General features: G+C 35.3%; 1 protein-coding gene, 1 long non-coding RNA gene and 1 other non-coding gene across 5 annotated transcripts in view; 2 read left to right on the top strand and 1 right to left on the bottom strand.

Moving 5' to 3' along the window:
- The window catches only part of LOC141375011 (zinc finger protein), a 254575-nt gene that overhangs the window by 175570 nt on the left and 63124 nt on the right, over positions 1-15881 (top strand). The gene's annotated exons all lie outside the window — the stretch shown is intronic.
- LOC141381874 (uncharacterized) lies at positions 1538-11542 on the bottom strand. Its single transcript, XR_015942865.1, has 5 exons — positions 11379-11542; positions 11143-11246; positions 10558-10760; positions 3012-3276; positions 1538-1742 (listed from the first exon to the last, which is right to left on the bottom strand). It is a non-coding gene; the product is annotated as an uncharacterized LOC141381874 (long non-coding RNA).
- trnar-ccg (transfer RNA arginine (anticodon CCG)) lies at positions 6291-6363 on the top strand. The gene has a single exon. It is a non-coding gene; the product is annotated as a tRNA-Arg (tRNA).

Here is a 15881-nt window from a genome sequence, read left to right as displayed (position 1 = left end):
TTTGCGATTTTGTAAAAAATGTTCATTTTTTGCGATTTTTCAAAAAATGTTCATTTTTTGCGATTTTTCAAAAACATTTAATTTTTGTGATTTTTGCGATTTTTCAAAAAAATTCTTTTTTTGTGATTTTTTGTGATTTTTCAAAAAAATTTCAGTTTTTGCGATTTTTCATAATTTTCATTTTTTGAGATTTTTCAAAAAAATTTCATTTTTTGTGATTTTTCATAAAATTTTCTTTTTTTGTGATTTTTCAAAAAATTTTCAGTTTTTGCGATTTTTCACAAAATTTTCTTTTTTGTGATTTTTTGCGATTTTTCAAAAAAAATTCATTTTTTGTGATTTTTTGCGATTTCTCAAAAAAATTTCATTTTTTGTGATTTTTCAAAAAATTTTCATTTATTGTGATTTTTTGCGATTTTTCAAAAAATTTTCATATTTTGTGATTTTTTGCGATTTTTCAAAAAATTTTCTTTTGTGATTTTTAATGATTTTTCAAAAACTTCATTTTTTGTGATTTTTTGCGATTTTGTAAAAAAAAATTCATTTTTTGCGATTTTTCAAAAAATTTTCATTTTTTGCGATTTTTCAAAAAATTTTCATTTTTTGCGATTTTTCAAAAAAATTTCTTTTTTGTGATTTATTGCGATTTTTCAAAAAAATTCGATTTTTGTTATTTTTTTTAAAAAATTCATTTTTTGTGATTATTCAAAAAATTTTATTTTTTGTGAATTTTCAAAAATTTTAATTTTTTTGAATTGTTTATTATTTTTTATTTTTCGTGATTTTTTGTGCTTTTTCAAGATTTTATCATTTTTCATGATTTTTCTTGATCTTACAAATTTCATTTTTCGTTATTTTTCAGTTTTTTCATTTCTCGAGATTTTTCATGACACTGAAGCGGTTCCAGCAGTACATTCTCAGCAAAGATATAGGCTTTATTTTATTTTTTTAACTACTTTATTAAAAATATATATCATGCTGGCAACATTTCATGCAAACTACAACTTGTAACTCACAGAAACCCCCAAAGGACAGGCCTTTTCCTGCAGTGGCGACCAGCTCCAGCTCATCGGGTTCTAGAGGTGACGGTGGATGTGCAGATGATGCACTACTTGTGAAAAACCCTCAATGCTTTTGAAGCACAAGGTGCACAGCAAATTCATTGGTGTTCAATTTTTAAGTGTTGTGGTAATTCAGAGTGATGAGTTGTTTAATGTGATGAGTTGTTTTAAAGATGTTGAAAATAAAAATAAATTTTATTGTGTAATTTGTTTATTTTTTTTATTCATTATTATTTTATTAAAAGTTTTATTCTCAGTTGATTTCATCTTTGGTTTTGGCTACTGCTGCCAGTATTTTGATATACATTTTACATATATTTTACACAATAAGAGTTTGCTAATTAACACTCTCTGAGTGGTAAAAAATTTTTTAACACTTTCAAAAGTGTTATTTTAACACTTTTATAGTGGTTCCCATATAAACACTGAGGGAGTGTTAATTTGAACTCTAAGGTAGTTAAATCTACAATCTAAAATTTGCAGTGTGTATAACCCTTTATTATTGTCTTTAATTGTTTATGTACCATAGCATAATCAATGAAACACAACATCAAAACACTGTGCTGATGAGATTGTCTTCTTGCTGCTTTGACACTGACTTTTGCCTATCTTGTGTTTTTTTTTGTCCTTCTTTAGCAGTTGAGGACAAAGGCGGTCTGCCGAAGAAACCACTCAGCTCCTCTGAAAGACAAGGTATATCACATAATAAATGTCACTTATTAACATTTATTCATACTGTTGCAGCATGAACTACAGTTGAGGACGCTCCTGTGAAATATTTATTCAAGCTAATGGAGCAAGGACATTTTCACAGTACTTACGATAGTATATTATCTTCTGAAGAAAGTTTTATTTGTTTTATTATTTATGTTTTTTATTGGCTACAGAACAAACAGTGTTAAGCTAGTTAAGCCTTTACTTTCTCAATCTAAATATGGTAGCACATCAGAATAATAGTCCTTTAGTTAATCAATTTACTAACACTAAGTGTCACCAATCTTGTGCAGCATTTATTAATTACAGGTCAACATTAATGCATTATTAAAATCCAAAGTTGTGCTTGTTGAAATTACTTAATGCACAGTGCATTAATGAACTAACGTTATTTAACTTAAACATTAAATCGTTAACAAAGATGAATGAATACTGTAATTAATGTATTAAACTTCTAAGTCATGTCAGTAAATGCATTAACTAATATTAACTAATGAACTATTACTCTAAAGTGTTACCTTAAAGGGTGACACTTTACAATAAGTTTGTATCAGTTAATGTCAAAGCATTTACTACCATAAACAAGCAATGAACAATACACTTAATGCAGTATTTGTTCGTGTTACAGTCATCCATGCCAACTCACAGTCCATCAACTAAGCATTAAATATTATTTTAATAAAGCATTAGTACATGTTGAACTATGATTAAAAATGTTGTACAAGCATTGTTCATAATTAGTTCATGTTAGTAAATACATTATCTAATGAAACCTTATTGTAAAGTGTGACCCAATATTATGTTCTGTCATCATGGCAAAGATAAATTATAAGAAATTAGTTATTAGAACTATTATGTTTAGAAATGTGCCTGAACAAGTCCTCTCTCCATTACACATAAATTGTGAAAAATAAACTCAAATTTAACAGGGGGGCTTATAATTCCGGCTTCAACTGTATGCATTAATAAATAAAAGTCGTCACACCAAGACACTGTGTTCTGATAATCACAACTGTGCTCATTTAGGAGCCGGGGAAACAAAGAGAAGAAAACGTTCCTGTGAAGATCTGTCACAGAAGCCCCACTCAGACTCTCCACTGTCTGCTGTAAGTTCATCGTTTGTACATCACAATTAGGTGGTGTATATACTGCTGAATACAGTTTTGTAGGCATAGATGGGGAGACTGTGCAAAAAGTATGATTATGCAAATGAAAGGTTTTCACTATTATACTTACTTTGTTGAAGGCTCCTGCATCGACTTCTTTATTGGAGGCTCCTGCATCAGCCTCATCAGTTCCTGGCCAGTCTTCTTCATCGGCTCCTGCATCAGCCTCATCAGTTCCTTGCCAGTGTTCTTCATCGGTCCTGCATCAGCCTCGTCAGTTTTTGCCTCTGCTTCTTCATCGGCTTCTGTATCAGCCTCGTCAGCTCCTGCCTTGGCTTCTTCATCAGCTCCTGTATCAGCCTCATCAGTTCCTGCCTTGTCTTCTTCATCAGCTCCTGAAAATCGCAAAAAATAAAAAAAATTTGAAAAATCGCAAAAAATGAAAAATTTTTGAAAAATCGCAAAAAATGATTTTTTTTTTGAAAAATCACAAAAAATGAAAATTTTTTGAAGTCACAAAAAATGAAAAAATGAAACATTTTTGAAAAATCGCAAAAAATCACAAAAAATGAAACTTTTTTGAAAAATCACAAAAAATGAAATTTTTTTAAAAAATCACAAAAAATGAAATTTTGTTGAAAAATCGCAAAAAAATAACAAAAAATGAAATTTTTTTGAAAAATCACAAAAACTGAACATTTTTTGAAAAATCGCAAAAAATGAAAATTTTTTGAAAAATCACAAAAAATGAAATTTTTTTGAAAAAGCTCAAAAAATCACAAAAAATGAAAATTTTTGGAAAAATTGCAAAAAAATCACAAAAAATGAAATTTATTTGAAAAATCGCAAAAAAAATGTTTTTTTTGAAAAATCACAAAATTTTTTTTTTGAAAAATCGCAAAAAATCACAAAAAATTAAAAATTTTTGAAAAATCACAAAAAATTTTTTTTTTGAAAAATCGCAAAAAATCACAAAAAATGAAAATTTTTTGAAAAATCACAAAAAAATTAATTTTTGGAAAAATCACAATAAATCACAAAAAATGAAAAATTTTTGAAAAATCGCAAAAAATGAAATATTTTTGAAAAATAACAAAAAATACAATTTTTGAAAAATCACAAAAAATGAAAAATTTTTGAAAGATTTTTGAAAAATCACAAAAAATGTTTTTTTTTTTTAAAAAATAATGAAAAATCACAAAAAATGAAAAATTTGTGAAAAATTGCAAAAAAATGAAATTTTTTTGAAAAATCACAAAAAATGAAATTTTTTTGAAAAATTGCAAAAAATGACAATCTGGAAAAATTGCAAAAAATCACAAAAAATAAATTTTTTTGAAAAATCACAAAAAATGAATTTTTTTTGAAAAATCGCAAAAAATCACAAAAAATGAACATTTTTGGAAAAATCGCAAAAAATAAAATTTTTTTGAAAAATCAAAAAAATAATTTTTTTTGAAATATCGCAAAAAATCACAAAAAATTACAAATTTTTGAAAAATCACAAAAATTTTTTTTTGAAAAATGGCAAAAAATCACAAAAAATTAAAATTTTTTGAAAAATCACTAAAATGTAATTTTTGGAAAAATCACAATAAATCACAAAAAATGAAAAATTTTTGAAAAATCGAAAAACATGAATTTTTTTTGAAAAATAACAAAAAATCCAATTTTTGAAAAATCACAAAAAATGAAAAATTTTTGGAAAATCACAAAAAATCACGAAAAATTAATTTTTAAAAAAAATAACGTAAAATCACGAAAAATGAAAATTTTTCGAAAAATCATGAAAAATGAAAAAATCATGAAAATCACGAAAAATCATGGAAAATGAAAAAATCATATAAAATCATGAAAAATGAAAAAATCTTGAAAAATCATGAAAAAATCTTGAAAAATCACCAAAAAATCATGAGAAATGAAAAATTCACCAAAAATCATGAAAAATTATCTGTACAAACAGTAAAAAATACAGATAGTGCAAAAAAATGACAGTGCAAATACAATGACAGTACAAATAACAAATAAAATGACAATGTGAAATTGACAGCGATATGTACAATGAATAGGTGTCCACATAGTTGCAGGCAGTGTTGTTTCAAGTATGGATTGGCTAAAGGTCAGTGCATGCTACATATCGATGGTGTGCAGTGAGGGTATGGAAGAGTCTGTGTGTTGTGTATTAAGTGTTCATCAGCCTGATAGTCATAGAGGGAAGAAACTTTCCTTTAGCCGGCTGGTGCGTAACCAGATGCTGCGGAACCATCTGCCTGAGGGTAGCAGACGGTTTTGTCTGTATAATTGTACATGTTAAACTAATTTAAATTAGAAGTCCACTAAATGTTCATTAACTAAAGTCACAGCAAAAGGTGCTACAACTAATGTAGAAATGCCAAAGTTCCACTGCTTTTTCTGTGACAGCTGTAGGGCTCGTCCGGGAATTGAACCCAGGACCTCTTGCATCCTAAGCGAGAATCATACCCCTTGACCAACAAGCCCTGAAGAAAGAACCTGCAGTGCCAAAAAAAGTCTTACTTTTTTATAAATACTTTTTGTTCTTGTTGTTTTTAGTATGTGCCACCTGGGTTGCCTTTGATGCAGTTCCTTTTAAGTTGGCTGTGCAGCACAATCCAGTGTGACCTTCAAAAGCTAGGTTCATACCCTTAGGTCAAAAAAGACATGACAATGGAAAACTCTTCAGAGAATCTGTTTTGTCATTAGGTGTACACACCAGATCGTCTGAATGCAATATGGTATAGGGATCCTTAAGTGCTGTTTTCTAGGTTAAAAGAACTTCCGGAGTCATACAACAGATATGGCAAATGCTAGTATTGGCCCAGTGGCTTAATGGATAAGGCATCACTCGTTGAAGTTGGGGATTGTGGATTCAAGTTCTGTTTGGGTTGTGTTTGTTAGGTTGCATTTAAGTTGTGTGAAAAAATCCTGACTTGTCTACTCAAAGCTTAGGTGTGATGATCTGAGGGCAATAGTTAGCTTCGAATTCTCAGACTTGCTGCACACTTCAATTACGATTCATCCAATCTTGCTTGAATCTCACTGTCACGTTACACACCTAAAAGGTTCTGCTAAGCTCTGGGAATGGAGATCTTGACTTCAAGTACCCCATGGCTCTCAATTGACGGTCTCATGTTAGGTGGATGATGATGAAATGCGAGCAAGAAAATAGCTGCTGAAAGGTTGTGATTTCAAGTTAATGAGAGTGGCCTTGACTGGAATTCGAAACTCTCAAGACCAGTCACACTATACACTAGAAAGAAAGAAAATGTTTGGCCATTAGTTCTTATTTGATAGAATGCAAGCTGTCATCGAGATCCTAAAGTGCAGTTTTCCATGCGGTAGCATCTTGTTGAAGGCATACAAGAGATCCTTGATAGAAGCTTGGTGACATGGCCCAGTGGCCTAATGGATAAGGCATCAGCCTCCGGAGCTGGGGATTGTGGGTTTAAGTCCCACCTGGGTCCTTCTTGAAAATCTCCCTTTAACTTGAGATCAGTGTTTGGTGGATGAAACACAGTAGCTGTGAAAACCTTCTTGAGATGTGTTTGCGTGTCATTAACTTCCTTCATTGGCATTCCATACTACCTGTTATGACTAAAAGGGTAACGAGATACCTAACGCAAATGGCCATTTTGAAGCCTGCATGGTGCCTACAGAGAAGAGACTGTGTACAAACACAAAGATGATGCTTACATATTAAGCTGGTACGTTGTTCAAGATCCATAAACAATTCTAACCACCGAATCATTCCCGCTCCTTTTTTGTCTGTATTATTGTACAGGTTAGACTAATTTAGATCAGAAATCCACTAAATCTTTATTAACTAAAGTTTCTACAACTAACACAGAAACACCAAAGCATCACTGCTTTTCTGTGAAAGATGTAGGGCTCGTTCAGGATTTGAACCCAAGACCTCTCACACCCAAAGCAAGAATCATACCCCTAGACCAATGAGCCCAGTAGAAACACTCTGCAGTGTCAAAAAAAAAAAAATTCTGTAAAACCGGTCCAATCTACTTTTTGTTCATGTAGTTTTTGTTATGTGTGTCAGCAACTCCCTGGATTCATGTTACAGTTCACAGGCAGTATAGAAACAGCATAGTGGCCTAATGGATAAGGCACCAGCCTTTGAAGCTGGGGATTGTGGGTTCGAGTTCCACCTGGGTTGTCTTTGACGCAGTTCCTTTTAAGTTGGCTGTGCAGCACAATCCATTGTGACTTTCAAAAAGCTAGGTTCATACCCTTAGGTCAAAAAGACATGACAATGGAAAACTCTTCAGAGAAGCTGTTTTGTCACCAGATCGTCTGAATGCAATATGGTGTAGGGATCCTAAAGTGCTGTATTCTGAGTTACAAGAACTTCCTAAACCGTACAACAGATATGGCAAATGCTAGTATTGGCCCAGTGGCCTAATGGATAATGCATCAGCGTTCGAAGCTGGGAATTGTGGGTTTAAGTCCCATTTGGGTTGTGTTTGTTAGGTTAAATATAAATTGTGTGGAAAAAATCCTCACTTGTCCCCTCAAACCTTGCGTGATGATCTAAGGTCAATAGTTAGCTTCAAATTCTCAGACTTGCTGCACACTTCAATTAAGATTTATCCAATCTTGCTTAAATTATCCAATCACTTTACAAACATCAAAGGTTCTGAAAAGCTCTGGTAATGGAGATCTTGACTTCAAGTACCCCGTGGCTTTCAACTAATGGTCTCATGTTAGGTGGATGATAATGAAATGCAAACAAGAAAATAGCTGCAGAAAGGTTGCGATATCATGTTAATGAGAGTGGCCTTGTGGATAAGGCATCAGCCTCTGGAGTTGGGTATTGTGGGTTCAAGTCCCATCTGGGTTGTCTTTGAAGGTCCACTATAGATTTAATTACAGATCATTTCAACCAATTATTGCAATGAAAAAAAACTGATACATCAACACATCAAAGCACTCTCTTGCTGACATCAGGGCTTTCCTGTTGCAGTCGGGTGTGCACATCTCCAACACCACTATAAGATGATACTATAGACATCAAAGCCCTGTAGGCCTTCCTAGAAAAACAACTGCAAGGCAAGGAAATGAACAGGTATTGTGTATTATCATCTTGTCAAATCAAGTATTTCAGCAACACTTATGTCAAAATGTTAATAAAATTAATTAATAAAATTATTGTATATGTTTGTTGTATAGTGCTGCACTTAAAACGGTTGACGAAAAACTGCACAAGGACAATGAGCGATCTGCTAAAAAGATTCAGTGTGAGCTTCTGTTTAGAATACAGTTAAAAGCATCAGTCTGCAATATTAGAAAACCAGTAAAACAACTCAGGTGGACCTATGGAAAAGCCAGGTAAGCCATTTTGAACAATGCCATAATGAAAAGATTTATTTATTTACATTAATCCATGCATCTCTTTATTTAGGCTATTTGCTTTATACGAGCTTACATGTCCTACAAATTTATTAATAGGACATACCCTATTAATAAACCGCCATGTTGTGAAACCGAAAGCAAAGCATCCAGTAAAAATTCATGTCTGGGGAGCCATATTCCATTAGGGACCTGGACCGCTAGTTGTGTTAGAAGGTTAGTTTAAATCTCTTTAATATGATTGAATCGTTTCTTTGCAGTTTCTTTATTTATATATATTTTTTTTCTATTTTCAGGAATTATGGACAGATGTTTTTACGAAGACACTATAATAAAATTCAATCAGGCTCCATACGTAAAACAACACTTTAAGAACCATATCACTACTTCCAAGGTAGATACAGTATGTAGGCCTACTGTACCAACTGTGTGTGTGTGTGTGTGTGTACATGTTCACTGATGTGTGAGTGTGTGTGCACACGTTCACTGCTGTGTGTGTTGAACTTTTTTATCAATCTTGATGATTATTGAATAATTAATAAAGTTAACACATTGCTTAAAGGGCACATAGTTTACCCCTTTTTTATGATTTAACATTATTATTATGGTTCTTCTGAGTGTGCCAGTTTCGGTTCAGTTCAAAACACAATCCAGATTTTTTTATTATAATGTGTTATAATGTGTCATTTTAAGGGCGTGTACACAGCTCGCTGTTTTACATTTACATTTAGTCATTTAGCAGACGCTTTTATCCAAAGCGACTAACAAATGAGGACAAGGAAGCAATTATCACAACTATAAGAGCAACAATAAATAAGTGCTGTAGGCAAGTTTCAGGTCTGTAAAGTCTAAGAAGGAAAGCATTAGTAATGTAAGAATTTTTTTTTTTTTTTGAGTACAGTTAGTGGTATAGCTAGAGAGGCAATTGCAGATTAGGAAGTGAAGAGGAGACTAAATAGTTGAGTTTTAAGTTGTTTCTTGAAGACAGCAAGTGACTCTGCCGTTCTGTTGCAGTTAGGGAGTTCATTCCACCAACTGGGCAGATTGAATGCGAGAGTTCGGGAAAGTGATTACTTCCCTCTTTGGGATGGAACCACGAGGCGACGTTTATTCACAGAACGCAAGTTTCTTGAGGGAACATAGATCTGCAGAAGTGAGAGCAGATAAGAGGGAGCAAACCCAGAAGTTGCTTTGTAGGCAAACATCAGAGCTTTGAATTTGATGCGAGCAGCAACTGGCAGCCAGTGCAAACGGGTGAGTAGCGGAGTGACGTGCTCTATTCAATTCATTAAAGACCACTCATGCTGCTGCGTTCTGGAGTAGCTGAAGGGGCGTGTTGCTTCGCATGAAAATTAGTTTCAAATTCAGTCGGTCGGTGAGTAAATGAATATGATGAATGAGAACACACAGGCATGTGCGTATAGACATAAAATGTAATGTTGTACAGTAACGTGTCAATTGTTTGTTTCAGTTGTCTTTATTTGAATGGTTTTGTGAGGATGTGATGGTGTGCTTTATCTGGCTGATTCCCGCTGAAGTGGGCGGGTTGTGTGACGTTTGATTCGGGGGATGTTATGGGGCGGGGTTTGCATGACGTGCTGCAAGCTACTAGCCCGACAGTGGAAACGCAACATGATTTCGGCCTCACTGCTTAACCTCCTGGGCAATTGCCCCGGCTCGTCCTGGCTCGCACTGGCCTCAGCTCACAGCCTAGAAGTCCAATGCACTATCCATTGCACCACAGAGCTCCTGCTTCTAGTACTGTTGCACAGAAAGCAATTTTTGGTACTCTCTGGCCCATAAAAGCACAACTCACTGCAGATAAGGTACTGCTGGGATTCATACATAGGATCTTCTGTTTACTAGACAGGTGTTTTGACCAACTAAGCCACAAAACGAGACGGGGTAATTGTTTAATCAAAAAAAGAAATGGTAAAAACGGTAGCACTGCATGTTTGAATGTCTAGACTTAAAAATTTTAAAGAGTCCAATTGGTTACGCATCACCATACCATGCTATATAATGCCATCGTCCAAAACCCTCTTAATAGTACAATATTAAAATTGTTTTATTATTCAATATATAATCAAGGTTTCCCTTCTTGAACCAATTAACTTCTCTCTATAAAGCTTCAAGAAAATAAAACATTCACTTAAAACATTTCAAAATGTCCCAAAACTCCAGTACAGGTAATGAACACTCAAAAAGATTCTTTTGCAAAACAACTAGGTTGCAAATTCAGTTCCAGAGATCCAGGATGTTAAACTTGTGAGTGTGTTGTAAATTTACACTCCTACCATGACGCTGAATAGGTTTCACTTTGTATCTTTCCAACAGGTGTATCCAAAGAATCCACTTAATGGGAGGCTCGCCAGTCCAACTCCACAATTAGACACGCACCGATGGAAGTTGAGACAATCCAAATCCAGAAAAGAGTTCACACTTCAATTAATTCGAATGCAGAGCAGATCACATTCAGCAACTGACTTCAATAGAACATCTCACCGATGAAAAACCAGAAGAAGATGCACAAGCAAACAAACAAAGGGAAAAAAAACCATTAGCATTTTACATGTATGTATTATCTCAGCTTAACACATTTGTAAATAAACAGCAACAATAAATGACCATGTATATGCTTCTCTCTGCTGAATTTCTGTGTTTTTCCTATTTCTTTCTCCTATTTGGCATTTTCTTTCTACAAATGACAGCATTTTACTTAAACTCTCTCACTTAAACTTTACACAATCACTTGTATAATACTGTGTATAATACTGTGTTTTTACTAGACCAAACAAACGGTTAATTAATGAAACACATTTTTGACACGAGTTTAAATCATGTTATGATGAAAACAATTTTAAAAAAAAACACGAACTCACCAAGGAAATCATTCAAAATCAAAGCGAAAAACCAGGAAAACTCCAGGTGGCACTCGTGTGCAGATTTCACTCACAGATACAAATCTTGTTTTTTTCTCTCAATCCTTCATTAAAGATATATGATAGAAATCATTTCAGCATCTTATTAATGGTCAATTTTCACAGTTAATACGCATTTAAAACATTAAAAGATATAAATCTAATAGTTTTCTACTGTTATTAATATAACAACTTACATCTCTGCATTCCCTTGCAAACACTGAATCACCATAGCAACGGTAAACACAAGCTAACAGACAAGAGAGATTTGTTATTGTTTGTAAATCTGATCTGCTGCTATAGTGTACGATAAGGCACGATGATGTTATTCTAAAGCACTATTCCCTTGAATGCTGTATAATACTCTATTATGATTTATTTATATAAATAAATAATTTTAATATATAATAATTAATCGAGTATTCTGCCAATGTTTTTTTTTTCATATTTATAAGGGTATTTCTATTTGCTCTATTGCTGTGTACTACCCAATAGTAACCTGGGTTACAATTGACTATATATAAATCAGTTGACATTATTAAGGCATTTATTGGGTACGATTGCTACTTTTTACTGTCATTCATTGTGTTTTGGTCATTATCAATGCACTGTCACTTTAATTGAGCATAAGCAGCGTGTCAAAAATAGACCCGGCGCCGAAACTATCGCTCCACTGCTGCTTCAGCGACGCTCACGCCTCGCGCTGACGCGCTGCTGCTGCGTGCGATATGAAAGCTCTAATCTGTTAACATGGACGCCAAAAAACACGCGCTGCTCATGCTCTTCTCATGCGCTGCTGACGCTTGCGGTGTGAAACAGTCGTTAGTCTTAACACTAAAAGAAAAAACCTCTGGATACGATACTTTAAACGCAGTTTCATCTAAAAAAGGGGGGGGGGCAAATTTACTATGCTTTCTACTCAGTTACTTTGCACATGCATAAAGAGGCTCTTGTACGACAAATCCAAAAGGCGTGATCTCAACAATAGGTGGCAGTCACTTTTGCCCAAAACCACAGGTTGCCTTTGAGTCATTCCTCAAGTCCACTCGGCCCTGCACCGTTTTCTAATCTCCCTTATTTAAAACAGCTCAATTAAGTCATCGGCTTCATTGTAGAGTACCCCTAGTATCTGAGCCTGCACTGCACAATGAAAGAAAAAAAGAACCAAAACGGGATGGACAGATGCCTAAAATGTTGGAAACGCGCCAAACCTTAAGTCAGTGAAGAAAAAGGGCAAAGCTTGCGACTCTGGTGGGACTCAAACCCACAACCTTTGAATGGCTCAGCTCACAGACTTGAAGTCCAATGCACTATCCATTGCACCACAGAGCCTGAGTGCTCTGCTGCCTCTAGCACTGTTGCACAGAAAGCACTTTTTGGGACTCTCTGGCCCATGAAAGAACAGCCAACTGCACACAAGGCACTGCTGGGATCTGAACTCAGGATCTCCTGTTTACTAGACAGGCATTTTGACCAACTAAGCCACAGTGTCAAACGACGTTAATAAGGGCTAATTGTTTAATCGAAAAAAGAAAAAAAAACTAACAACGGTAGCGCTGCATGTGTGAATGTCTGGACTTGAAATATTAAAGTCCAGTTGGTTACGCCTTACCACACCATGCTATATAAAGCCGTCGTCCAAAGTCCTCTTGAACGAGTAGCGTTCTTAAGGATTTGAGTTTTGTTAAGAAAAAGACTGCTAAACACCATCGTTCTTAAACACTCGTAACTCTTAAGAAAAAGCAACCCTGGCACCTGAACATTACGCACTGTTAGGATTTGAACCCAGGATCTCCTGTTTATAAGACAGGCACTTTGACCAACTAAGCCACAGCACCAAATCTGGAAAGAAGGCAAGATGGTTTTGCACACAGAGACTAAAAAAAGACAGCAAGTCTACAAATGGCAAGCAAAGAGGTTGTTTAACTATATTTGTCGCACTATTCATTACGCCTCAAAGCTATACAATTTTATAATTCATTCCAGCAAAATTTACTATGCTTTCTACTCAGTTACTTTGCACATGCATAAAGAGGCTCTTGTACGACAAATGCAAAATGCTTGATCTCAACAATAGGTGGCAGTTACTTTTCCCCAAAACCACAGGTTGCCTTCGAGTCATTCCTCAAGTCCACTAGGCCCTACACCGTTTTCTAATCTCCCTTATTTAAAACAGCTCAATTAAGTCATCGGCTTTATTGTAGAGTCCCCTAGTATCTGAGCCTGCACTGCACAATGAAAGAAAGAAGCAAAATGGGATGGACAGATTCCTAAAATGTTAGAAACGCACCACACCTTAAGTCAGTGAAGAAAAAGAGCCACAACCTTTGAATGGCTCAGCTCTCAGCCTAGAAGTCCAATGCACTCTCCATTGCACCACAGAGTTTTCTGCTTTCTCTAGCACTGTGGCACAGAAAGCACTTTTAATTACTCTCTGGCCCATGAAAGAACAGCCATCTGCGGACAAAGCACTGCTGGGATTCGAACCCAGGACCTCTTGTTTACTAGACAGGCGCTTTGACCAACTAAGCCACAGCGTCAAATGACCCTGATAGGGGCTAATTGTTTACTTCGAAAAAAGAAAAAAAACTAACAACAGTAGCGCTGCATGTGTGAATGTCTGGACTTGAAATATTAAACTTCAATTGGTTAGGCATTACCACACTATGCTATATAAAGCCATCGTCCAAAGCCCTCTTAAACGAGCATCGTTCTTAAGGATTTGAGTTTTGTTAAGAAACTGACTGCTAAACATCTCACTGCGTAAACACCTGTAACTCTTAACAAATAGCAACCCTGGCACCAGTACATTAGGCACTGCTGGGATTTGTACCCAGGATCTCCTGTTTACTAGACAGGCACTTTGACAAACTAAGCCACAGCACCAGTGCTGAAAACCCTAAGCAAGACGTTTATGGACACAGAGACAAAAAAAGACAGCAAGCCTAAAAATGGCAAGCAAAGAGATTGTTTAACTCTATTTGTCGCACTATTCATTACGCCTCAAAGCTATACAATTTTATAATTCATTCCGGCAAGCTCTATAAAATAAGCACACGCCCCACCTGGACTAAGGCGCTGCTGGGATTCAAGGCCAGGATCTCCTGTTCAAGAGACAGCCGCATAGACCAGCTAAGCCACAGCACCACAAAAATTGATTGTAAGTGACATTTGCCCGATAACAAAAATCGAAGAATAAAAAAACAATATGCAACAAAAACCAGCATGTCAGGATGCAAAAAATACCGACAAGATGGACGTGGTCTTTTAGAGTCTGGATGATCATGTCTCAAAACTGACCGGTAACCTGGCCTCTGTTCAAGATCAAAGCAAAAAATGTGTGAATTTATTTTTATTGAATCTATCCTTAATCATGTGTTAAGTGTTTTTTGGAACCTCCAGTTTCATTACATCCAAACACAGAGTCAGCTCGGAAAAGGGAAATCAGGTACTATGCATAAAGAGGCTCTTGAACGACATTGCTGATGATTTTGAGGATCGATAGATCTGATCTGATGATCTGTTATATGATCGATAGATCTGTCCTTCACAACACAAGCAGCGATCTCAGATCAGTTTATCCAGACATTCTAATCTGATTCGCAAACTTCTTTAAAGAACCAAATTAGCGAGAGATCAGTTATCAAGATTAAAAGATTCAGGATCTGCCAAATCATCTTGGATCATTTAAGCGAGGTACAAAGAACGGACCCCAGGGAATATGACTCAGGAACTACGAGTCCTCTCAGGAAGTGATTTGTTAATCCGCGCATGCGCACATTTGTGCAGTTGGTATCGTTATTTCAAGTCTTCATCACATTTTGAGTCGTTCATCGCGGAAAGGCAGAAACCAATCATATGCGTTTAGAGCCGGAAAAAGAATTGATCTGTTCACCTCTCGAGTCCTCTATCGGGTCTGAGTCTCTTGTTCATCACGGGCTAATTATACGCGTTTAGAGCCGGAAAAAGAATTGATCCGTTCACCTCATGAGTCCTCTATCGGGTCTGAGTCACTTGTTCATCACGGGCTAATTATACGCGTTTAGAGCCGGAAAAAGAATTGATCTGTTCATCTCTCGAGTGCTCTATTGGGTCTGATTCACTCCTTCATCACGGGCCAATCATACGCATTTAGGGCCGGAAAAAGAATTTAACCGCTTATTTCTCGAGTCCTCAGGTTTGGGTCATTCTGTCACGTAAATAACGCACGACTTAAGACTTGATAGGTGAACTGATTATCATGGCTCCTAACGGCTCAGACTGTGTACATTGGTTAAGATTAAATGTGACTGCCAGTGTAACATGAACGAACCACTGACATTAGAATACATGAAGAGGTGAGCTGAGCAAAGTGACAAAAATGCCTTTAATTTATCACTTATGTGTTATGCAATCAACTTTTTGAGCTAGTTGTAGATGTGTTTGAAAGCAATTCGTAAAATTTTAATAACATTTTGGCAAATTGAACCAAATGAACGAAATGACTCGAAAAAAGATTTGTTTATCTCGATGAACGAGACTCAAAGATCCGAGTCAGTAAAATGATCCGAACTTCCCATCACTTGAGACTGGCTTTGTTTACCAAATAAAGTGAATCTATTTGGATTTGCATTTTAAACATTAAATAAAAGTAAAAAAGGTATTATTTTTTATTTCCCATATTAAGGTTTTAGTTATGATACTGCCAAAATCATTCCACG

Source organism: Danio rerio, chromosome 4, assembly GCF_052040795.2.
Source record: "Danio rerio strain M-AB ecotype USA chromosome 4, GRCz13ab, whole genome shotgun sequence".
Taxonomy (NCBI): Eukaryota; Metazoa; Chordata; class Actinopteri; order Cypriniformes; family Danionidae; genus Danio; species Danio rerio.
The sequence above is the reverse complement of the archived record's forward strand: the minus strand, read 5'-3'. Positions and strand labels throughout refer to the sequence as shown.